The sequence below is a fragment of the Bos indicus x Bos taurus genome, chromosome 5 (genome assembly GCF_003369695.1).
Source record: "Bos indicus x Bos taurus breed Angus x Brahman F1 hybrid chromosome 5, Bos_hybrid_MaternalHap_v2.0, whole genome shotgun sequence".
In the NCBI taxonomy this organism is placed as follows: Eukaryota; Metazoa; Chordata; class Mammalia; order Artiodactyla; family Bovidae; genus Bos; species Bos indicus x Bos taurus.
Genome location: NC_040080.1, coordinates 93,839,084 through 93,863,253, shown reverse-complemented (window position 1 = coordinate 93,863,253; position 24,170 = coordinate 93,839,084). Strand labels below are relative to the sequence as shown.

The window sequence follows — 24,170 nt, the reverse complement described above, 5'->3', positions numbered from 1 at the left end:
AGGAACCCAGCCTCCCCTTCATTCAAGTGGTCCCAAGTCTGTAAAGTAGCTCAAGTGCGGGAATTGATTGAAGGGCAATGACTCTCTGTTTTCAGGATCCAAGTTATGTCTTTGTTTGCCTTACCTAGAAATTTTCTCCTTATACAGCTCAAGTAGGAAATTTAGTAGGCTTCTTATCTGTTTCACTTCTAGGAATGTCATGATCACCTAGCCGATGTCATAGGTCTGCGAGAGTCAGACTATTCAGACTGCTGCTCTGACTCTGCTATTCACTACGGTAACTATGCCTACCTTACCTTTGGTGTTGAGCACTGCCACTTGGCCCTGCCACCCCGAGATCCAATTACTCCCACCATATTTAGGTTTCCCAGCTCAGTGACTGTAATGCCCACTGTAAGGTCTGGCCTACAGAGAAGAGTGATCACAGATTCCAAGGATTCTGGGGCTCCCTTTACAAATTTCTCACAGTAGTGTTGAAAGATCTGTCTTCTGGGGACTACCCTGGTTGTCCAGTGGTTGAGAATCTGCCTTGCAATGCAAGGGACACAGGTTCGAACCCTGGTTGAGGAACTAAGATCCACATGCCACAGAGCAACTAAGCCCACACTCCACAACCACCGAGCCTGTGGACTGCAACTGGAGATTTCAAGTGCCACAATGGAGGATCTTGAGTGCCACTGCTGGGGCATGGCACAGCCAAATAAATAAATAATATTTTTTAAAAATGTCTGTCTTCTGGATCCTCCCACTATGGTTAAGTCTTAAATGACAGATTCATTCCAGTTTCCCTAAGGCTTTGAGTCCCTTTCTCTACATTAAACTAAGGCATAACTGGTTACTCTAATTTGCTCACTGTGCATCATCTTTTGGTCCATATTTTAGACAACCAACCAAAGAATTTGTTACAATTCTTTCTAATTCCCCTTGCTGCAATATTAAATGCAGACTCTCTGCTTAGTGTGGCCCTGTTAATAAATTTGGCCTGATCCAACTTTAGATTCCTTCCACCATTATCCCACGCCATTGGTATATGTAGTTCCTAGCTTTCTGTCTGCCTAAACCAAAAAATTCAAGTAGTTTTTCTGGAGTATAACACACTTCCTCATGGGTCCACTTGTTATCTCATCTTCAGGGGTCTGCTGGGACTTGAGTTTAGTTACAGGTCCAGAAGTAAAGAGAGTGACAGTGAGTCTTGAGGAGAATCCACCTTGTCTTACACGGCGAATGTCTCAGGAGCAATCATTACAGTTTCCTCAGGCAATGTAGGATTAGCCCCCTCAGATGGGTATAGGAAGACCAATATCACTGTGTGTGGGAAGCCACTTCTGCTGGGGGTGGGGAAGTCTCTTCACTGGCAAAGAAGACTCATCAGAGTTTAAGGGCTCGACATCCTTACCATCACCAGGTTTTTCCCACATATCCCCATCCCATCTTAAAGGACCCCATTCTCTCCCAATCAATGTCCCACTTTAACAACAGATACTCTGCAAAGCTGGGAATTCAACTTGAGTTGTAATTCAGCTAGTCACGGAATGAAATTCTGGATTTGATTTTCAGCAGTCTCAATCCAGCTTCTCTGAGACGTAAGGGTCTCCTTTAGGGTACACACAGAAGCCTTCAGTCTTTTATGTGGTGATTGAACTGAAAACTTTAATCTCTGAGCTCATCCTTTTCTTTCCACGTTGTCCAGTAGCAGGAGCAATCAGGCAATTTCATTATATTTGTTAGTTTTCTTGAAATGTTTGCCATGTGTAAAATAGACAGCTGGTGGGGAAACTGCTGTACAGTATAGGGAACTCAGCTTGGTGCTCTGTGGTGCACCCCACCCTCTTAAGGTGGGATGGGGGAGGTGGGAAGGAGGTTCAAGAGGGAAGGGACATATGTATACAGATGATTAACTTATTTTTTGTACAGCAGAAACTAATAAAACATTGTAAAGCAAATATACTGCAGTAATAAAAAATTTTAAATAATAATAAAAAATGTTTGAGGTATCACATACACAGTCAACCAGCTTCTTCTTTCTTTCTTTTTTTTTTCAGTCAGGCTGTGCATATGGAATCTTATTGTTGTGTGTGTGTGCTCAGTCATGTCTGACTCTTTGGGACCCCATGGACTGTAGTCCGTCTGACTCCTCTGTCCATGGGATTCTCCAGGCAAGAATACTGGAGTGAGTTGCCATTTTCTCCTCCAGGGTATCTTCCCGATCCAAGGATCCCATCCATGTTTCTGATTGATAGCATCTATCAATCTAATTAGATTACAGAGTCAGTTTCAGAAACCCCAGAGCCAATTCAGAACTCATCCTTAACTTTCTTTATTTTTTTTTTGCTATGCTGTGCAGCTTGCAGGATCTCAGTTCTCCAACCAGGGACTGGATTAGGGCCATGGCAGTGATCACCTGGAATCCTACCCATTAGGCCACAGGAGAACTCCTTCATCCTTATGTATGAGATTTATTATAAGATGTATTAAAATAATTCAGTACCAGTAATTTGATTATTTGTTGATTTATTATAAATAAATAAATAATTGGCTAATGCAATTGTAGAGGTTATCCCACAATCTGCTTTCTGCAAACTGGAGACCCAGTCCAATGGTGTAGTTTGTTTCCAAATTCAAAGTCCTGAGAACCAGGAGAACAAATGGTATAACAGCCAGTCCAAGTCTGAAGGCCTGAGAACCAGGAGTGCCACTGGTGTGAGTTCTAGTCCATGTGCAGGGGAAGGCTGATATCCCATCCAGAAAACAGCAAATTCTACCTTTGTGTGTGTGTGTGTGTGTGTGTGTGTGTGTGTGTGAGCTCAGTTGTGTCCAACTCTTTGCAACCCCAAGGACTGTAAGCTGCCAGGCTCCTATGCCCATGGGATTTCTAGGCAAGCATACTGGAGTGCCATTTCCTTTTCCAGGGGATCTTTCTGACCCAGGGATCAAACCTGGGTATCTTCTTTACCATCTGAGCCACCAGGGAAGCCCCTATCTTACCCTACCTTTGTTTTATTCAGGCCTCTAGTGGATTGGATGAGGCCGGCTCACACTGAGGAGGGCAATCTGCTTTACTCAGTCTACTGATACAAATATTAATCTCATCCAGAAACACCTCACAGATACACCCAGAATAATGCTTAATCAAATATCTGGATACCCTATGTCCCAGTCAAACTGACACATAAACTTAACCAGACAAAAATCAACAAATTGGATTTCATCAAAATTAAAATCTTTTGTTCTTCAAAAGACACTGTAGGGCTTCCATGGTGGCCCAGGGGTTGAGAATCCATCTGCCAAAGGAAGGAACCTGGGTTCAATCCCTGATCCGGGAAGATTCCACATGCCATGGGGCAACTAAGCCTGTGGACCTCAACTACTGAGCCTGTTCTCTGGAGCCCGTGAACCTCAACTCTTGAGCCCGTGTGCCACAACTACTGAAGCCCACATGTTCTAGAGCCCCTGCCCCACAAGAGAAGCCACCACAGTGAGAAGCCTGAGCACCGCAACTAGAGAGTAACCCTCACTTCCCACAACTAGAGAAAGCCCTTGTGCAGCAATGAAGACCCAGCCCAGTCCAAAAAACAATTAATTAAATTCTTAAGAAGACACTATAAATTAAAAAGGAAGGCAAGCCATAGACTGGGGAGAAGTATTTGCCAAACACATAGCTGAAGAAAGATTTATGTGTAAACTATTATAAATAATCTTCATAACTCAAGAAGGCAAGCAACCTAATATTTTTAATTGGCAAAAATTATTAACAGATAATTCACCAGGAAGACATGTAAATAGCAAATGAACTCTTGAAAAGATGATGAACATCACTAGTCACTAGGGAAATGCAAATTAAAACCACAATGAGCTGCCACCACACACCTCTTAGAGCCAATGGAACTCTTATACACTCCTGGTGGGAATGAAAAATGATATATTCAATTTGGAAATTTCAAAAAATAAATCACATCTAACATATGATTCAGAAACTCCACTCCTAGGTATTTCCCAAAGAAAATGAAAGTATATGTTCACAGAAAGATTTGTACACAAACTGCAGTGTATCCAAATAATGGAATACCGCTCAGCAATAAAAAAGAATGGACTACTGGTATATGCACCAGTATGGATGAATCTCAAAACAGTTATGCTGAGTGAGAGGCTGGATTTTTAAAAATAGTACATACCGTATGATTTTGTTGTACAGAATTCTAGAGAGTGAAGGCTCATCCATGGTTATAGAAAGCTGGCCAGAGGATGAGTAGGAGTGAAACTTTTGGCGGTGATTTTTTCTTATTTGCTTTTTAAATTTTTTTACTGCATTCCATGGCTTGTGCAATCTTAGTTCCCCGATCAGGGATGGAACCCAGTTTCAAGCAGTGGTCTTATCCACTGGACTGCAGTCCATCTTTGTAAATGAAAGTGTTAGTCCCTCAGTCGTGTCCGACTCTGATCCCATGGATAGTAGCCCAACAGGCTCCTCTGTCTATGGGATTCTCCAGGCAAGAATACTGGATTGGGTTGCCATTCCCTTCTCCGGGGGATCTTCCTGACCCAGCGAATGATCATGGGTCTCCCACATTGCAGGCCGTACTTTACCATCTGAACCACCTGGGAAGCCCCCCATCTTTGTAAGTGTCAATGTTATTCACTCATTTTAACTGCTCCATGGTAGTCACTTTCCCACTGAGAGAGTTTCCAGCAGTGTAGCCATGAACATAGTATGCATGTCTCCTTGTGCACAAGAGTAAATACTTCTCTAGGGAAGATTCCTCCAACTGAAAATACTAGGTAATGGACTATATGTATCTTCAGCTTTATGAAATATTGTCAAATTGTTCTCCAAAGTAGTTATTCTTAACATTCCCACCAGCTATATTCTTACCAACAATTACTGCACTTCTCCAAGTTTTCATCTGGCAAATGGTATGAAATGGAATCTCATTATTTTCATTTTCACTTCCCTGATATTAGAGAGATTGAACATCTTTTTAAATGTTTAGCATCCATTTGGGTTTCCTCTTCTGTTTTCCCCTTCTTATCCTTTGCCCAGTCTATTTTTGTACTGTGGTGTTTATGCTTTTAAAAAAAAACTAATTTCCATGGACTTCCTTCGTGACACAGTGGATAAGAATCTGCCTGCCAACGCAGGGGACATGGGTCCAATCCCTGGTGTGGGGTGATTCCACATGCTGCAGAGAAATTAAGCCTGAGCACCGTAACTTCTGAGTCCAAACGCCAGAGCCCACAGGTCATAATTACTGAAACCCACATGCCCTAGAGCCTGTGTTCTGCAACAGGAGACGCCACCGCAGTAAGATGTGAGGAAGAGTACCCCCTGCTCACCACAACTAGAGAAAGCCTGTATGCAGCAACAAAGAGCCAGTGCAATCAGAAATAAAATTTAAAAAATTAATTTCTAGGAGTTCTTTATATCTTCTCTATGCTAATCCTTTATGTGGAGTGCAAATAACTTCTAGTTTGTGATTTATCTCTTTACTTTATGTTATCTTTTGATATAGAGAGTTTAAGTTTTTTTAGTCTTTTACTTTATAGGTATGCTTCTTAGTTTTCTTCAGGATTCATTCCCTGGGGTTTCCTCAGTGGCTCAGCAGTAAAGAATCCTCTTGCAATGCAGGAAATGCAGGAGACTCAAGTTCGATCCCTGGGTTGGGAAGATCCCCTGGAGGAGGGCATGGCAACCCACTCTAGTATTCTTGCCTGGAGAATTCCATGGACTGAGGAGCCTGGCAGGCTATAGCCCATAGGGTTGTGAAGAGTCAGAAACGACTGCAGCAACTGAGCACATACACAGGATTCAGTCAGTATCACGTTGTCATAAAAATATTCTCCCATATTTTCTCCTGAAGTAAATCCCAGCTCTGTTTCTTCTGTTCAGTTAAGTTGCTCAGTTGCTCAGTTGTGTCTGATTCTTTGCAACCCCATGGACTGCAGCACGCCAGGCTTCCCTGTCCATCACCAACTCCCAGAGCTTGCTCAAACTCATGTCCCTTGAGTCAGTGATGCCATCCAACCACCTCATCCTCTATTGTCCCCTTCTCCTCCTGCCTTCAATCTTTCCTAGCATCAGAGTCTTTTCCAATGAGTACACACACAGGATTCATTCGCTATTGTGTTGTCATAAAAGTATTCTCCTATATTTTTTTCTAAGGTAAATTCTACCTCTGTTACTTACTAGCTATGTAATCTTGGGCAAGTTTCTTAATCTTTGTGAGACTCAGATGAGTCTTAAAATGAGGATGGTAATAATGTCTACTTCATAGGGTTGTTCTTAGGATTATTCATCTGTATGAGGCAGAGACACAAAGAAACAGATGTTACTTTTAAATTAGGATGATACAAGATGGGTTATTTACAGAGATATGGATAGGTAAAGGGGAACCATAAGAGGTAGTACAACATCCTGAGGGTAGTAATAGCAGTTATAACACTGAGGCCCAAAGGCAGGAATAGGGTAGGTGGTGGTTATTGGAAAGATAGTGATCTCAGATCTAGGCACAGGGTAAATCTGAAGCAATTTGGCAGGGAAGAGCCTGTGAAATAGGTACTCTGATTTTGCTGTCCTTCCATCCTCCAAATGTCCCTCTTCCTTCTGCACAGGCTGAATCCAGAGGGCAGAGGAGTCCACTAATGTCCATACTAGACACTGAGAAAATGGTGCAGAGTGGATCTGGAGAAGCAAATGAAAGATAATGACATACTTTCAACCAGAATTTATTGGTTGCCAACATGAGCCAACTGTTCTAGGCACTAAAGATAGAACAATAAACTCCATAACAAAGTCCCTAACTTTATAAGCTTACATCCTAATGGGAGCAGAAAAACAATAAATACGAGTAAATATAGTGTCAGATAAGTGCTAGGAAAATATAAACCAAGATGAGGAGGATAGAGTGATGGGGTTGTCAGAGGAGCATCTCTGAGGAGATGTCATTTGAGCCATGATTTGAAGGAAGTAAGGGAATGTGCATACCTGGTAGAAAAATGCAGGACCATGCTTGGCAGTCTTAGGAAACGTGAGGAGGTGGTGTTGTTGGAAAATAATGAGTGATTAGAAAGGAGAAGGTGGTGATGATTGGTGGCACCCTGGATATATTTTGAAAGTAGAAAATTTTTTGCCTCTACAGGATTTGTAAAGATATAGGATGTTGAGAAAGACAGACATCAAGGATGACTCTAAAGAATTTGACTTTAAAACAATTGGAAGGAGTGACATCAGCAAAAATGGTGGAATAAGAATCTCCAAAAATCTACTCTTCCATAAACAATGAGAACACTGGCATAATTGTCAGGATCAACTTTTCTTAAAACTTTGGAAATTAACCAAAAGTTTGCAACAATGAAGGGAGAGTTTATGCAAAAAAAAAAAAAAAAAGATTGAATCTCAGTAAGAACAGTGAATTATGTGGCATTTTAATCTGTCCTATTCCCATCTTCACCTCCTCCAAGCTCCATGATAACCTTGAAAACCAAAATCCTGTAACCACGGCAAAAACCCACAGCCTCATAGCCTCATGGAGGGGGCAGAATGGGGCTGGAGCGCCTTCAAAGCCTCATCCTCAGAGAACTGTCATTATTCGAACTGCTTGGTGGTTCTCTGGAAGATCGCCACTCAAGGCTATCTTTATTTGATCTGACTCAGAGCTTTCCTCATGCAAACAGCCTGTTTCCTGGAGGCATTTGTTTAAAATAATATGAGGCAATTTTTCAACATTACAGCTGCCTGTAGTGGTGGACAGCAGTTGAGGTAAAAAATAAATAAATAAATAATAGGCTACCAAAAAATTTAAAAGGAAAATCTGAGGATTATAATATCTGCTAGACTTAAATTGAAGAAAGTAGGGAAAACCACTAGACCATTCAGGTATGACCTAAATCAAATCCCTTATGATTATACAGTGGAAATGAGAAATAGATTTAAGGGCCTAGATCTGATAGATAGAGTGCCTGATGAACTATGGAATGAGGTTCGTGACATTGTACAGGAGACAGGAATCAAGACCATCCCCATGGAAAAGAAATGCAAAAAAGCAAAATGGCTGTCTGGGGAGGCCTTACAAATAGCTATGAAAAGAAGAGAAGCGAAAAGCAAAGGAGAAAAGGAAAGATACAAGCATCTGAATGCAGAGTTCCAAAGAATAGCAAGAAGAGATAAGAAAGCCTTTTTCAGCGATCAATGCAAAGAAACAGAGGAAAACAACAGAATGGGAAAGACTAGAGATCTCTTCAAGAAAATCAGAGATACCAAAGGAACATATCATGCAAAGATGGGCTCGATAAAGGACAGAAATGGTATGGACCTAACAGAAGCAGAAGATATTAAGAAGAGATGGCAAGAATACACAGAAAAACTGTACAAAAAAGATCTTCATGACCCAGATAATCACGATGATGTGATCACTGACCTAGAGCCAGATCTTGGAATGTGAAGTCAAGTGGGCCTTAGAAAGCATCACTATGGACAAAGCTAGTGGAGGTGATGGAATTCCAGTGGAGCTATTCCAAATCCTGAAAGATGATGCTGTGAAAGTGCTGCACTCAATATGCCAGCAAATTTGGAAAACTCAGCAGTGGCCACAGGACTGGAAAAGGTCAGTTTTCATTCCAATCCCAAAGAAAGGCAATGCCAAAGAATGCTCAAACTACCGCACAATTGCACTCATCTCACACGCTAGTAAAGTAATGCTCAAAATTCTCCAAGCCAGGCTTCAGCAATACGTGAACCATGAACTTCCAGATGTTCAAGCTGGTTTTAGAAAAGGCAGAGGAACCAGAGATCAAACTGCCAACATCCGCTGAATCATGGAAAAAGCAAGAGAGTTCCAGAAAAACATCTATTTCTGCTTTATTGACTATGCCAAAGCCTTTGACTGTGTGGATCACAACTAACTTTGGAAAATTCTGAAAGAGATGGGAATACCAGACCACCTGATCTGCCTCTTGAGAAATTTGTATGCAGGTCAGGAAGCAACAGTTAGAACTGGACATGGAACAACAGACTGGTTCCAAATAGGAAAAGGAGTATGTCAAGGCTGTATATTGTCACCCTGTTTATTTAACTTATATGCAGAGTACATCATGAGAAACGCTGGACTGGAAGAAAAACAAGCTGGAATCAAGATTGCCGGGAGAAATATCAATAACCTCAGGTATGCAGATGACACCACCCTTATGGCAGAAAGTGAAGAGGAACTCAAAAGCCTGTTGATGAAGGTGAAAGTGGAGAGTGAAAAAGTTGGCTTAAAGCTCAGCATTCAGAAAACGAAGATCATGGCATCTGGTCCCATCACTTCATGGGAAATAGATGGGGAAACAGTGGAAACAGTATCAGACTTTATTTTGAGGGGCTCCAAAATCACTGCAGATGGTGACTGCAGCCATGAAATTAAAAGACGCTTACTCCTTGGAAGGAAAGTTATCCTTCCTAGATAGCGTATTCAAAAGCAGAGACATTACTTTGCCAACGAAAGTTCATCTAGTCAAGGCTATGGTTTTTCCTATGGTCATGTATGATGTGAGAGTTGGACTGTGAAGAAGGCTGAGCACCAAAGAATTGATGCTTTTGAACTGTGATGCTGGAGAAGACTCTTGAGAGTCCCTTGGACTGCAAGGCGATCCAACCAGTCCATTCCGAAGGAGATCAGCCCTGGGATTTCTTTGGAAGGACTGATGTTGAAGCTGAAACTCCAGTACTTTGGCCACCTCATGTGAAGAGTTGACTCATTGGAAAAGACTCTGATGCTGGGAGGGCTTGGGGGCAGGAGGAGAAGGGGCCGACAGAGGATGAGATGGCTGGATGGCATCACTGACTCGATGGACGTGAGTCTGAGTGAACTCCGGGAGTTGGTGATGGACAGGGAGGCCTGGCGTATTGCGATTCATGGGGTCGCAAAGAGTTGGACACGACTGAGCAACTGATCTGATCTGAGGGTTTGGAATGTTCTGACATGTTCCTAGGAGTCTAGGAGGCCATGCACATTCATAAGTTTGGGTGCATGGTCAGGAAAGACCTTAGAAGCTCTTAAACTCTCACCACTGACTAAACTTAAGGCTCTGTACAAGCAGAAAGTGAAGCTTAAGGTAGAGTTGTGAACTGCCTGGCTGAATGTTGAAGACAAACCCCAATATGAAATCAGAGTCCCTTGGCAAAGACATGTTGGTTCCAAGCATTTAAGAAAATCTCTGTCAACTAATTACCTGACTGCTAGGCTAACTCTGCATAGGCTTCAGAGGATACACATGACAAAGAATACAGAATTTACAGAATTATTTCAGAAAATCCTCTAAAATAAACAACTACCAACACCAAGCAGCATCAAAACAAGCCTTGGGGGGGGGGGGGAAGAATCTGATTTTTATTGTTGCCACATTATATTATTTTAAATGTCCAGTTTTCAACATAAAATTATGAGATATTCAAAGAAACAAGAAAATACAGATTATACAAATAAAAAAATGTAGCCAATAGAAACTGTCTCTGAGAAAGATCAGATAATGAACTTACGAGACAAAGACTTTCAAACAACCATCTTAAATATATTCAAAAAACAGATAAAGAACATGTGATACACACATACACACACACAATGGAATACTATCCAGCCTTTAAAAAGATGAAACCTGCCAAATGCAACAATATGAGTGAAACTTGTGGGTATTATGCTAAGTAAAATAAGACAGATGGAGAAAGACAAATACCGTATGATTTCACTCATATGTGAAATTATACGTATATATATGAAAAAACCAAACAAAAGCAAACACATTGATATAGAAAGAACAGAGATGGAGTGGTGGGGGACGGAGAGCAAAATGATTAATGGGGGCCAACTCTGTGGTGACAGAGTTGGAAACTATACTTTTGGTGTGAGCACACTGTTGTGTACAAGGAAGTCAAAATATAATGTTGTACACATGAAACTTATATAAAGTTGTAAACCAATGTTACCTCAGTTAAAAATAAATATATTCAAAGAGCTCAAATAAACCACGTCTACAGAAATAAATGAAAGAGAGTGTCTAACCAGATAGAGAATATCAGTAAAAACATAGAAATAATTTTTTTTAAGAAGGAAATAGAAATTCTGGTGTTTATTAATGCAATAACAAAAATAAAAACATTCACGAGAAGGACTCAACAGCAGATGTGAGCAAACAGAAGAGAGAACAGTGCATTTGAAGGCAGGTCAATTGAAATGATCCAGTCTGAGGAATAAGCAGAAACAATGAAGAAAAATGACCTGTGATATGCCATCAGTTGTACTGCAGGATGAGAGAAGAAAAAAATTACAGAAAAAATATCTGAAGAAATAACGACCAAAAATTTCTCATATTTGATGACAAAACTTAATGTACATATCCAAGAAATTCCACAGATTCCAAGTAGGAAAAATTCAAACAGATCCTTACTTACACACATGATTACCACACCGTCAAAAAAGCAAGATTGAATCTTGAAAGCAGCAAGAGAAGAGTGACGCACCACATACGTGGAATTCTCAATACAATTTCTCATCAGAAACCATGGAGGCTAGAGGCAGTAGGGTGTCATACTCAAAGTACTGGAAGAAAAAGACTGTCAAAATCTTATATTCAGCAAAGCTTTCCTTCAAAAATGAATAAGAAATTAAGACATATCCAAATAAATAAAAATGAGACGAATTCATCACTAGCAAGCTTGTCCTATAAGAAATACTAAACGGAATTCTTTAGGCTGAAGTGAAAGGTCAACTAGACAGTAACTCTAAGTCACATGAAAAAATTAAAAATAGTAGCAGGTAAATATAAAAGATGGTATAAACATAATTTTTGTTTGTAACACTGTCGCTCCTATAGTATTTAAAAGATAATTATATAAAATAATAATCATGAATCTATATTGATAATCATACTGATTCTGGCAGTGAAAAGCTAGAAGGACCTCAGTTCTCGTCTTCTTTGAAGAAAGAATTCAGCAAAGAGACCAAGGTTGTGAAAAAGATAAAAGTGTTTATGAGAAGCATAGTGTGTGTGGAAGAACACATGGGCAGACTTGGAGTCAGTTATATCGGGGCAGTTTTCTGGGTTGTTTCTGGCCAATCATTTCCATATTTGGTCCTGGTGTGCATGTTAATCTCTCAGCTAGAATGGATTCCAGTAGCATTTTCTCTCTCCTTCAGCTCTTCCCCTAGCCTGAGGGCCTTCTCTGAGCATGTGTTGGGCTGGAAAATCCACAAGAATGCACCCAATCAAGACCCAATGCTCCCACTGTTATACCATCCTGAAGCATCAGCAGGAGACCAGCTATAGTGGCTCAGCCTGGGGAAACTAGTCACAGCTGTTCGGCCTATCTATCCCCTACTTCAGTACAATGTGGAGAGATGTAATTTGTATGACAACAACAGCACAAATAGAGAATATCAATTAAAATATATATGGTTACAACAACAAAAGGAGAAAGGAAATAAGAGCAAAACTATATAAGAGCAAAGATTTTGTTTGCTATTGAAATTAGCAATAGCAATTTAGCAAGTTTGGTATCCATCCAAACTTGATAATTATAAACAAATAACCCAATTAAAAAATGGGTAAAGGACTTGAATAAACATTTCTTTCAAGAAGATATATAAATGGCCAATAAGCACATGAAGCACTGTTTAGCATTATTAGCCATTAGGGAAATGTAAATCAAAATTACAATAAGATACCATTTCACATCCACTAGGATGACTAGAATCAGAAAGATGAATAAAAAAGTGTTGGTGTTAGGATGTGGAGAAATTGGGATCTTCATATAGTGCTGTTAAAAGTAAAATGTTGCAATTGGTATAGCAGTTTCTCAAAAAGTTAAACATAGATATACATATGACCCAGTAAGTCCATTCCTTGGTATGTATCAAGAGAATTGAAAACAATGTCCCTGTAAAAACTTGTAAATAGATGTTCAAAGTCATATTATCATAATAGCCCCAAAGTGGGAGCAACCCAAAAGTCCATCAGCTGATAAATAGATAAACAAAAGTTAGTATACTGGGGACTTTCCTGGTGGTCCAGTAGTTGAGACTTTGCCTTCCAATGCAGGGGGTGTGGGTTAGACCTCTGGTCAGGAAGCTAAGATCCCACATGCTTCTCATCCCAAAAAACAAAACATGAAACAGGGACAATATTGTAATAAATTCAATAAAAAAATTTTTAATGGTCCAAGTGAAAAAAAATCTAAAAATCTTGGTATATTCATTCAATAGAATATTACTCAGCCATGAAAGATATAAAGTACTGACTGATACACATGACAACGAGAATGAACCTTGAAAATACTATGGTAAGTGAAAAGGCCACACATCATATTATTCCATTTATACAAAATGTCTGTAATAGGCAGATCCACAAAGACAGAAAGTAGGTAGTAGACTTGTGGTTGCCAGGGTCTGATGGAGGTGATGGGGAGTGACTGCTAGTGAGAATAGGGTTTCTTTGGGGATGATGAAAATGGTCTAGAATTAGCTATTGGTGATAGCTGCATAATTTTGTGAATACACTAAAAATCACTGAATTGTATACTTTATTTTTGAAATATAGTTGATTTATATATACACTTTAAAAAGATGAATTTGGGGAGTTCCCTGGTGGTCTAGTGATTAGGACTCAGTGCTTTCACTGCCATGGCCTGAGTTCAATCCCTGGTGAGGGAATTGAGGTCCCACAAGTTGCATGGTGCAGCCAGAAAAAAACAACAAAAAAGATGAATTTTATGGTATATGAATTTTATCACAATAAAAATATACAACGGGAATGGTAACTTTTACTAAGACAGGGAAGACTAGGGAAGGGGCCCATGTGGGAGAGAAAGGAAGACTTTGTTTGGCACATGATAAGTTTGAAATACCAAACTTAGACATCCAAGTCAATCTGTTAAGTAGGCAGTTGGAAATATTAGTCTGTAATTCAGGGGAGATATATGGATTGGAGATATACATTTGCAGAAAAATGAATACATGTAATACACATAGAATGGTGCCTGGAACATAGTAAGATCTATAAACATTAGCTATTATATTATTTTGTATGTGTAGAGTAATAATCAGTTGGCCTAGCATAACTTGTGGAATCCCTTCTTCTCTGATTTGTAATGCCACCTCTGTTATACACAAATCTTCCACATACATTGAGGGTCTGTTTCTATCATTGCATTCCTTTAAGTAGGAATTGTTTTAGGAGAGAGTAGATTGAAAGCCAGAGCTTCCCTGGTGGCTCAGTAGCAAAGAATCCACCTGCCAATGAAGGAGATTCAGGTTCAATCCCTAGGTCAGGAAGATCCCCTGGAGAAGGAAATGGCAATCTACTCCAGTATTCTTGCCTAGGAAATCCCATCGACAGAAAGGCTGGTGGGCTATATAGTCCATGGAGTTGCAAAAGACTTGGACATAACTTAGCGACTAAACAACAACAGATTGGAGCCAAGACTACTCTCAACTTTTCTCACTTCACACAAACACAAGCGACTGCACATTCCTATTTCACCTTTGTCTGTCTGTTCAGTTGCTAAGTCATGTCTGACTCTTTGCGATCCCATGGACTGCAGCACACCAGGCTTCCCTGCCTTTCATTATTTCCTAGAGTTTGCCCAAATTCATGTCCACTGAGTCGGTGAAGCCACCCAACCATCTCATCCTCTGTTACCCACTTCTCCTCCTGCCTTCAATCTTTCCCAGTGTCAAGGTCTTTTCCAATGAGTCAGCTCTTCACATCAGGTGGCCACAATATTGGAGCTTCAGCATCAGTCCTTCCAATGACTGATATTCAGGGTTTATTTCCTTTAGGATTGACTGGTTTGATCTCTTTGCAGTCTAACGGACTCTCAAGAGTCTTCCCTAGCAGCTCAATTCAGTTCAGTTCAGTTCAGTTCATTTCAGTTGCTCAGTCATGTCCGACTCTTTGTGACCCCATGAATCGCAGCACGCCAGGCCTCCCTGTCCATCACCAACTCCCGGAGTTCACTCAGACTCACGTCCATCGAGTCAGTGATGCCATCCAGCCATCTCATCCTCTGGCGTCCCCTTCTCCTCCTGCCCCCAAGCCCTCCCAGCATCAGAGTCTTTTCCAATGAGTCAACTCTTCACATGAGGTGGCCAAAGTACTGGAGTTTCAGCTTCAGCATCACTCCCTCCAAAGAAATCCCAGGGCTGATCTCCTTCAGAATGGACTGGTTGGATCTCCTTGCAGTCCAAGGGACTCTCAAGAGTCTTCTCCAACACCACAGTTCAAAAGCATCAATTCTTCGGCGCTCAGCCTTCTTCACAGTCCAACTCTCACATCCATACATGATCCCAGGAAAAACCATAGCCTTGACTAGACGGACCTTTGTTGGAAAGTAATGTCTCTGCTTTTTAATATGCTATTTAGGTTGGTCATAACTTTCCTTCCAAGGAGTAAGCGTCTTTTAATTTCATGGCTGCAGTCACCATCTGCAGTGATTTTGGAGCCCAGAAAAATAAAGTCTGATACTGCTTCCACTGTTTCCCCATCTATTTCCCATGAAGTGATGGGACCGGATGCCATGATCTTCGTTTTCTGAATGTTGAGCTTTAAGCCAACTTTTTCACTCTCCACTTTCATCTTCATCAAGAGGCTTTTTAGTTCCTCTTCACTTTCTGCCATAAGGGTGGTGTCATCTGCATATCTGAGGTTATTGATATTTCTCCCGGCAATCTTGATTCCAGCTTGTGTTTCTTCCAGTCCAGTGTTTCTCATGATGTACTCTGCATATAAGTTAAATAAACAGGGTGATAATATACAGCCTTGACGTACTCCTTTTCCTATTTGGAACCAGTCTGTTGTTCCATGTCCAGTTCTAACTGTTGCTTCCTGACCTGCATACAAATTTCTCAAGAGGCAGATCAGGTGGTCTGGTATTCCCATCTCTTTCAGAATTTTCCAAAGTTTGTTGTGATCCACACAGTCAAAGGCTTTGGCATAGTCAATGAAGCAGAAATAGATGTTTTTCTGGAACTCTCTTGCTTTTTTGATGATCCAGCGGATGTTGGCAATTTGATCTCTAGTTCCTCTGCCTTTTCTAAAACCAGCTTGAACATCAGGCAGTTCACGGTTCATGTATTGCTGAAGCCTGGCTTGGAGAATTTTGAGCATTACTTTACTAGCACGTGCTGCTGCTGCTGCTAAGTCGCTTCAGTCGTGTCCGACTCTATGCGACCCCATAGACGGAAGCCCACCAGGCTCTCGCGTCCCTGGGATTCTCCAGGCAAGAACACTGGAGTGGGTTGCCATTTCCTTCTCTAATGCATGAAAATGAAAAGTGAAAGGGAAGTCGCTCAGTCGTGTCTGACTCTTAGCGACCCCATGGACTGCAGCCTACCAGGCTCTGCCGTCCGTGGGATTTTCCAGGCAAGAGTACTGGAGTGGGGTGCCATTGCCTTCTCGTGAGATGAGTGCAATTGTGCGGTAGTTTGAGCATTCTTTGGCATTGCCTTTCTTTGGGATTGGAATGAAAACTGACCTTTTCCAGTCCTGTGGCCACTGCTGAGTTTTCCAAATTTGATGGCATATTGAGTGAAGTACTTTCACAGCATCATCTTTCAGGATTTGGAATAGCTGAACTGGAATTCCATCACCTCCACTAGCTTTGTTCGTAGTGATGCTTTCTAAGGCCCACTTGACTTCACATTCCAGGATGTCTGGCTCTAGGTCAGTGATCACACCATCGTGATTTCAGCCTTCTTTATGGTCCAACTCTCACATCCATACATGACTGCTGGAAAAACCATAGCTTTGACTTTACGGACCTTTGTCAGCAAGGTGATGTTTCTGCTTTTTAATATGCTGTCTAGGTTTGTCATAACTTTTCTTCCAAGGAGCATCTTTTAATTTCATGACTGTAGTCACCATCCTCACCATCCACAGTGATTTCAGAGCCTAAGAAAATAAAATCTGCCACTGTTCCCATTTTTTCCCCATCTATTTGCCATGAAGTGATGGGACTGGATGCCATGATCTTAGTTTTCTGAATGTTCGGTTTTAAGCCAGCTTTTTCACTCTCCTCTTTCACCTTCATTAAGAGGCTCTTTAGTTCCTCTTCACTTTCTGCCATTAGAGTGGAATCATCTGCTTATCTGAGGTTACTGATATTTCTCCTGGCAATCTTGATTCCAACTTGTGATTCATTCAACCTGGCATTTCAGCATGATGTACACCACATAGATGTTAAATAAGCCAGGTGATAATATACAGTCTTGATGTACTTCTGTCCCAATTTTGAACCAATCCATTGTTCCATGTCCAGTTCTAACTATTGCTTCCTGACCTGCCTACAGGTTTCTCAGGAGGAAGGTCAAGTGGTCTGGTATTTCCATCTCTTTAAGAATTTTCCACAATTTGTTGTGATCCACATAGTTAGGCTTTAGCATAGTCAATGAAGCAGAAATAGATGTTTTTCTGGAATTCCCTTGCTTTTTCTATGATCCAATGTTTGTTGGCGATTTGATCTCTGGTTCCTCTTCCTTTTCTAAATCCAGCTTGTACATCTGGAAGTTCTCGGTTCACTTACTGTTGAAGTCTAGCTTGAAGGATTTTGAGCATTACATTGCTAGCATGTAAAATGAGCATAATTGTACAATAGGGAGAAGTCACCTGGATTCTGTCTACCTTTCAGAGGCTAGGAAGATAAATGAGATCCTAGGCAGGAAGTTCAGAAATTTGAGTAATATAAAGCTGCAAAAGGAAGTTACCTGAGAGAAAATAGATTCCATAGGTAATATTTTGAGTTAACCCTCTTTATAATTACATAACATTTTTAAAGTTTTTTGTTGTTGTTGTTAAGTTGTGGTTAAAAAAAAAACAACACAAAAAACTGCATAATATAAAATTTACCACCTTGGTAACAACATGAGAAAATTTTAAATACAGCCTTTACATTTGATGTTTCACCCAAAATCTTCCCACAGCTGTCTCCTCATTGTTCAACTCAATACAAAGATTACTTCTTCAGTGAGGTCTCTCAATGCAGAAGTAAAGTTGCTTTCCTACTCTTGGTCACTTTCTGTCTCATTACCTGAAAGCGTTCTTCACTAACTGAAATATTTATGTTTATTAACTGTCTCCCGCTCCCCATGGAAGGGCTTCCCAGGTGGCTCATGGTAAAGAATTCATGGGTTCTAACCCTGGGTGGGGAAGATGCCCTGCAGAAGGAAATGGCAATCCACCCCAGTATTCTTGCCCGGGAAATTCCATGGACATTAGAGCCTGGAGGGCTACAGTCCATGTGGTCGCAAAGTCAGATGTGACTTAGTGACTAAACAACAACCGCCTCCCTGCTAAAACTGTAAATTCTACCAGAGTAGGGACCTGGTCTGTCTACTCTTCTCCCCACACCTAGTTCTTTGTACACAGTATGTTCTAAGAATTTGTTAAAATACTTTCTGCGTAATAAGTATAGTGCCTTTTAATACCAAACAAGTTTCATATAGCTTATCTCATTTGATTATTACAACTCTGAGTAAAATGGGATTGGTGGCCCCACTGTAAAGATACTCAAAAGAAAATGATAGAACTCTCCACCTCCATATACAGCAACCCCTTACCCCCATACACACAAAGAGAGAGCAGAGACTACGGCTACAGTGATGCTATTCTAAGTGCCAAAAAGAAAATGCAACTACTCGACTGTTTGGCACACTGAATCACCTTGTGTAGCTGTCTCGGTTTTTCCCCCCCTTTAAAACGATTTAAAAAAAAAAATTTTTTTTTTTTTTGGCCGTCCCACAGGGTTTGCAGGATCTTTGTTCCATCCCCAAGGGTTGGAACCCGTGGCCCCTGCAGTGGAAGCGCGGAGTCCTCACCACTGGTAGGCCAGGGAATTCCCTTCCCCCGTTCTTAAAAAAAAAAAAAACCACAACAGCTTTATTGAGGTATATAACCTTGTCTTGTTTTTAAAGTGTGCTCTTTGTAATAATCTAATTCTCTAGTATGAGAATACTTTGGATCTCCATTACTACAGGCACCTGTAAGCATTCCCTTTCCTTCTTTTTATTTTTCTCCCCTTACACTCTGCAGTCGAACACGTGTGACCAGCGCCTAGGGAACTCGCTCAGCCTTCCTCCCTAGCCCTGCCCACCGAAAGTCGCGCCCCTTATTTTTCCGGAGCCCGGCCCCTCGGCTTCTTTCCGACCTGGCTCGGCGGATCTCGCCCTTCCTCCAACCCCTCTCTACGTCTCGCGAGAAGTGAGAGCGCCTGGCCGGACGAGAGAAAAGTATCTGCTCCGCTGAGGGGGGAAAGAAGGAGCTGGAGATAGATTGTGGGACCGATCGCGGGCGGGCGGGAGGCGACGGAGCTACCAGAGGGTGAGTCCTGTTAACATTAACTAGTCCATGACCTGACGGGCGTCTCCCCGTCAACTCTGGTCAATCCCAGCGTCCCAGACCGGGGGCTCCCCTCCCAGTATGTGTTGGACGGGGGCGCTGAGGCGGTGGCCGGGCCCTGTCTGAGGAAGAGGGTGGGGCATGGACTAACGCCGACCAATAAGAAAGAAGGAAGCTACGATTGGCGGCCACAAATACTAATGAGAGGTCATCTTTACCTTGCGGAGTGACGCCCCTCTTCTCTCCCTCCTCCCGCCTCCTTCCTTTGGGGGGGAAGGCGGGGCCAGAGGCCTGAAGTGTGGGGAGAACTTGGGGTAAGTAGCCCCGGGGGGCACAGGGCGTGGCAAGAAGAGGGGAGTTGAATCCTGAGGGAATGGAAGTCTAGTGGAGCCTGGAATGGGGTGGAATGGGAGAAAGGGGAAGGGTACTAAACTGATTGAAGACGCTGGACTTCTCCAAAGAGTGGGGTTAGAGGCTTGGCATTGGAAGAGTTAGGGGTAATAGGCAGGAGGTAGGGTTGAGTAGGTGAAAACATAGCATTTGGTTTTGCTGGGAAGATAGGAAGGAGTAAGTGGAAGTGAGAGTGTGGCATTTCTATTGAATTATAAGAAAACCTATCAGGGACAAGATATCAGAGAAAAAGTATGGATATGAAGAAAATTAAGTGGATGAGTTCAGGAAGATTTAATAGGGGTGGGTGTAGTGGCCAAAAGGCATCACTTTGGGTAGGGTATGGGGGAATCCAGAAGGGTAGGAGAGGTATTTGGTTGGGAGACGGCTGATATGGACAGGTGTTTAGCTTAGGTATCAGAAGTCTGAGAAGTGATTTTAGAGCTTTTGGTGAATATGGCATCCAGTCTGGTAACCAGCCTGCAAGAAAGCTGGGATAGTGGTAAAGAGAAAAATAGAACACTTTCATCACTTCTACTCTGATTTCCTTTCTCCGTCTCTTCCTCTTGCCGACTTCATCTGTTCCTCAGCTCAGGGATGGGGGATTGGGACTTCGGTGGCCAAGTCAAAGCCCCATCGGGAGTTATATGTTGCTCTGAATTGCTTGTTATGTTCTCTGACTGGGGTGTTTACTGCCCAGGGCACCTCCTACCCAGATTCCGGCGTTGCTACTTTCCTGACTCTAAAAGTTTGTTTTCTACTTACCAGAGAGTGTTTTAGTACCTCTGAGGGTTGTGTCATAGTAAGTGTAGTTTTGTGGGGGTACGCAGAGTTTTCTCCACAAGCTCACTTGATTCCTATGTTTAAAAACTTTGCATTAGTGTAAGTAATTCTTGCAGAGACATCAGTCTTTATAGGTATTCTAAGCACAGAAAAATGTACTATACTGAAGTTTGTTTTGTTAATTGTTTCTTTCCCACTTGAGTTGCCAAATGGATGGTTGCAGTTCGTTTTAGCTAGCTTATGTTTTTTTTTAAGTGGTGTAAATAAAATGGACACGTATTTCAGGAAAGTGAAAATTTTTCAGTTTCTTCTTTTGTGTCCAGATCAGAAAGCTACAGATATGTCATAATATCTTAGGGGCAAGGGTTGGGGAAATCAAACACAGTTTGTACTTAAACATGGAGGATATAAGGTAAGTGGAGACTATTGCGAAATGTAACATGTCAGTAATAAAAGAAGCTAAAGAAAAGTCTGGCAGCTATACTAAGTAGTCTTACCAGTTCTTAATTCTATACAAAAAAGGGACAAGTCTTTGCCCTTTGTTTGATATTTGTTTATTATTTAATAACGAGCTAGTACAGTCAATTAATAACTTCTTTGCTGTTGCACAGATTTGTCTTTTACATTCCTTCTTTTACTTTTGGAAGCAAAATGACATCTGAAATACCAGTAACGGTGTTATATGAAGAGAAACCAGAGTATGTTGCTTTGTACTAACCTTTGGTTTTCAACAACCATTTATCCTCCTGGCCAGGAACTTACCCCTGCAGCACATTGAGACTAATTAATTACTGTCCTTACAGCATTACTTACTTAATTGGGTTCCAGTATTTCACATTCAGAGCATTGCTATTGGATATTCGGACATTTTCACAGTTTGCCTGGCAGTAGCACAAAGAAATTTCCAATGAGAGCAAAGTTCCTTGTTTTATTCTTCCATCCTATAATTTGTGATGGCTTTGACTTGAGCACTGTCTCATTAGTGTTACCACCTAGCAGAAGGCTAGAGTATAATAAACACTGCTCATCTTTAAACTTGTCGATCAAAGGGTACAACCTGTGATAGTTTCAGTGTTGTAACTTTTAAGCATTTTTGCTTACCATGGCTTTAAAATGTTAATAAATACCGTTGTATATCTCCTTTCTCTTCCCTGTCCCTTTCCTCTCCCTCTTTCATCTCCTTTCCTTTCCCACTTCCAGTTCAGAATTAAATTTGTTTTTTTCAACCAACGCTCAAACTGCTGCTTTAAGTCCCTGGCTCTGCCTGAACACAGCTGCTCTGAAATTCTCACAAGTTACTGTTTTGTACACGTCAAGAGTGCGTTTTTCCTAGGCTGCAGTAGGAGGGAGTCAGTGATACAGTAGCCTCCTATCCATGTCTGATGAGGAGGAACCTTTTTGAAAGGAAGTTTTAGGTGGAGCAAATAGCATTGCCATATAAATGTCTAATAAAAACAGCTCTCTTTTTGAAACTAGTTGGCAGGCTGGCATACAATTGTCCCTTATCCCTTGATAAAGGTACGAAAGTTAAGGTGCGTATGTTGTTTCTTTGAGAAAAACAAATGCAGGATTCATTTAAAAAGAAAAACAGTATTTCTTTCGTTGTTGGTTTCTCTGATTGTGGTACTATGATTGTAGAGTTCATGGGAGAAAGTCTTCCATTTCTAGAAACATGACAAAATGATTTTTAATTTTCTCATTTTTGAATGTTGCCTTCCCCTAGCAGGCCTATTTTTAGGATCAAGTATATTCTTGAAATGTGGAAATGCATCATTTTGGAATGTTTGGTGGATGGTCTTTTAACTTTTGAATGCTGTGAGGAAGCGATCCCTACTTCATAGATACCCCGTTCCATTATTGGAGCTCTACTTTTAGAACATTCTTTACATTGTGGTGCTCTTTACTCCTGCCATCTGAAGCTACAATAAATAAACCTAATTCCTTGTCAACCTGGTAGCCCTTCAAATGTTTGATGACAGTTATGTCCTGTTAAAACTTCTCTCTTACTGGGGTAAATATCCCATATTCTTTCAACCATTCCTTAAGTTACATTTTTAATAAAGTTCAGCCTCCTTGTCAACCTGCTTGAGTTTTTAGAATTTCTTATTTAGATCTGAATATAACATTTGATATAATCTGATCAATACAAAGTACAGGGGCAAGTAGGGCTTCTTTTTTCACTGCACTGAATAGTTAAAAAAAAAACAAACACAACATTGATTTTATTTATTTGGCTGGGTAGGGTCTTAGTTGTGTGAGCTCTTAGTTGCATCATGTGGGATCTAGTTCCCTGACCAGGGATCAAACCCAGGCCCCCTGCTTTGGGAGTGAGGAGTGTTAGCCACTGGACCACCAGGGAAGTTCCAGTACCTCTGTTCTTAAAGCCTAAGATCCAGTTAATTTATATAATTAATTTTTAAATTTCAGTTGAATTTGCATTTATCTCTATGTTTTATGTTTGAAATAAACTATAGCACTTGTGAAGAAAAAATGTACACATATATATGTATATTGTTGTTTAGTTGCTAAGTCGTGTCCAACTCTTTTGCAACCCGCACAGACCGTAGCCCACCAGGCTTCTCTGTCCATGGGATTCCCAGGCAAGAATTCTGGAGTGGGTTGTCATTTCCTTCTCCAGAGAATCTTCTGACCTAGGAATCGAACCTGTTGTTTCCTACATTGCAGGTGGATTCTTTACCACCAAGGGAAGCCCATATATGTAAATACATATTTAAATTATAGTTTATTAGTGTGGTGGTCTAAATTTGTCTTGCTCTGTTCTGTAGGGAAAATGGTGCTTACAAATGAGATAAAACATCAGAAGACATCTCTAGGGACTGAAGACTTTATGTTGGCAGCCAACAACTTTACTGTGTGTTAATTTTAGCCTGATAGTTCAATTTATGTTTGAGCAATTTTAGCTGATAAATGCAATTTTAAAGCATCTTCCTCTTTTGGGGTTTTAATTTTTACTTTCATTTTTAGCAAATTGCACATTCTGTATGGAAATGTTTGTGTGGAATGAAGTAGCACTCTGTAGGGACAGAATACATTTTCTTCTGATAACATTCTCATCCATCTAAGATCGTAATTATGAATTTTCCTAGAAAGCAGAAATACGGACTTGATGACCCCTCAAAGTCCTTTCCAGCCCCAAAATTCATAAGTAGAGGCTCAGATCAAGGAACTTACTATTTAAGAATCAAGAAGAAAAATAGAATGTAAAGAAAATGAAATTGAAATGGTTCTACTGACCCAGTGGGAATGGATAAACAAAAAGCAAGGAACATAAATGACAAGAAATAATAATTCCTGTGAGCTAAAAGCAGAACAAAAGTCATCAACAACAAATATTTTGCATTGGAGTCATTTTATGTCTTAAAGTATTTTATCATGACATTTTCTCTTCAGAATTTCCCTGGTGGACACTGTGTTGAAAGAATGTGGTTGGTTTTGTTTTTTTTTCTTCTGTTAAATCATAGTATTTTGTTTCCTTTGGTTCTCTTGTTTGTCCTTTTGTTGAGAAACTTAAGGGGAAAAAAAATCTGAATAATATATTCACTGCCTGTATACAGTGAAGCAAATTTCAGTTCAGCTTTGAAAGTAAACATAAACTCCTTGGCTTCCTTGGAGAGGAAGGA

At 40.8% G+C, this 24,170-nt stretch overlaps 1 protein-coding gene across 4 annotated transcripts in view; it reads left to right on the top strand.

Moving 5' to 3' along the window:
* The first annotated feature begins 19,167 nt into the window (after positions 1 to 19,167).
* Positions 19,168 to 24,170, top strand: part of ATF7 (activating transcription factor 7) — a 95,296-nt gene continuing 90,293 nt past the window's right edge. Inside the window, exon 1 of one of the 4 annotated variants that reach the window (XM_027543018.1) lies at positions 19,168 to 19,338. The gene's annotated coding sequence lies outside the window, so the exon portion shown is untranslated. Of the gene's footprint in view, positions 19,339 to 19,386; positions 19,671 to 19,716; positions 20,942 to 24,170 lie in introns of those variants that run through there. The other 3 variants (XM_027543021.1, XM_027543017.1, XM_027543020.1) reach the window with 3 other exon arrangements.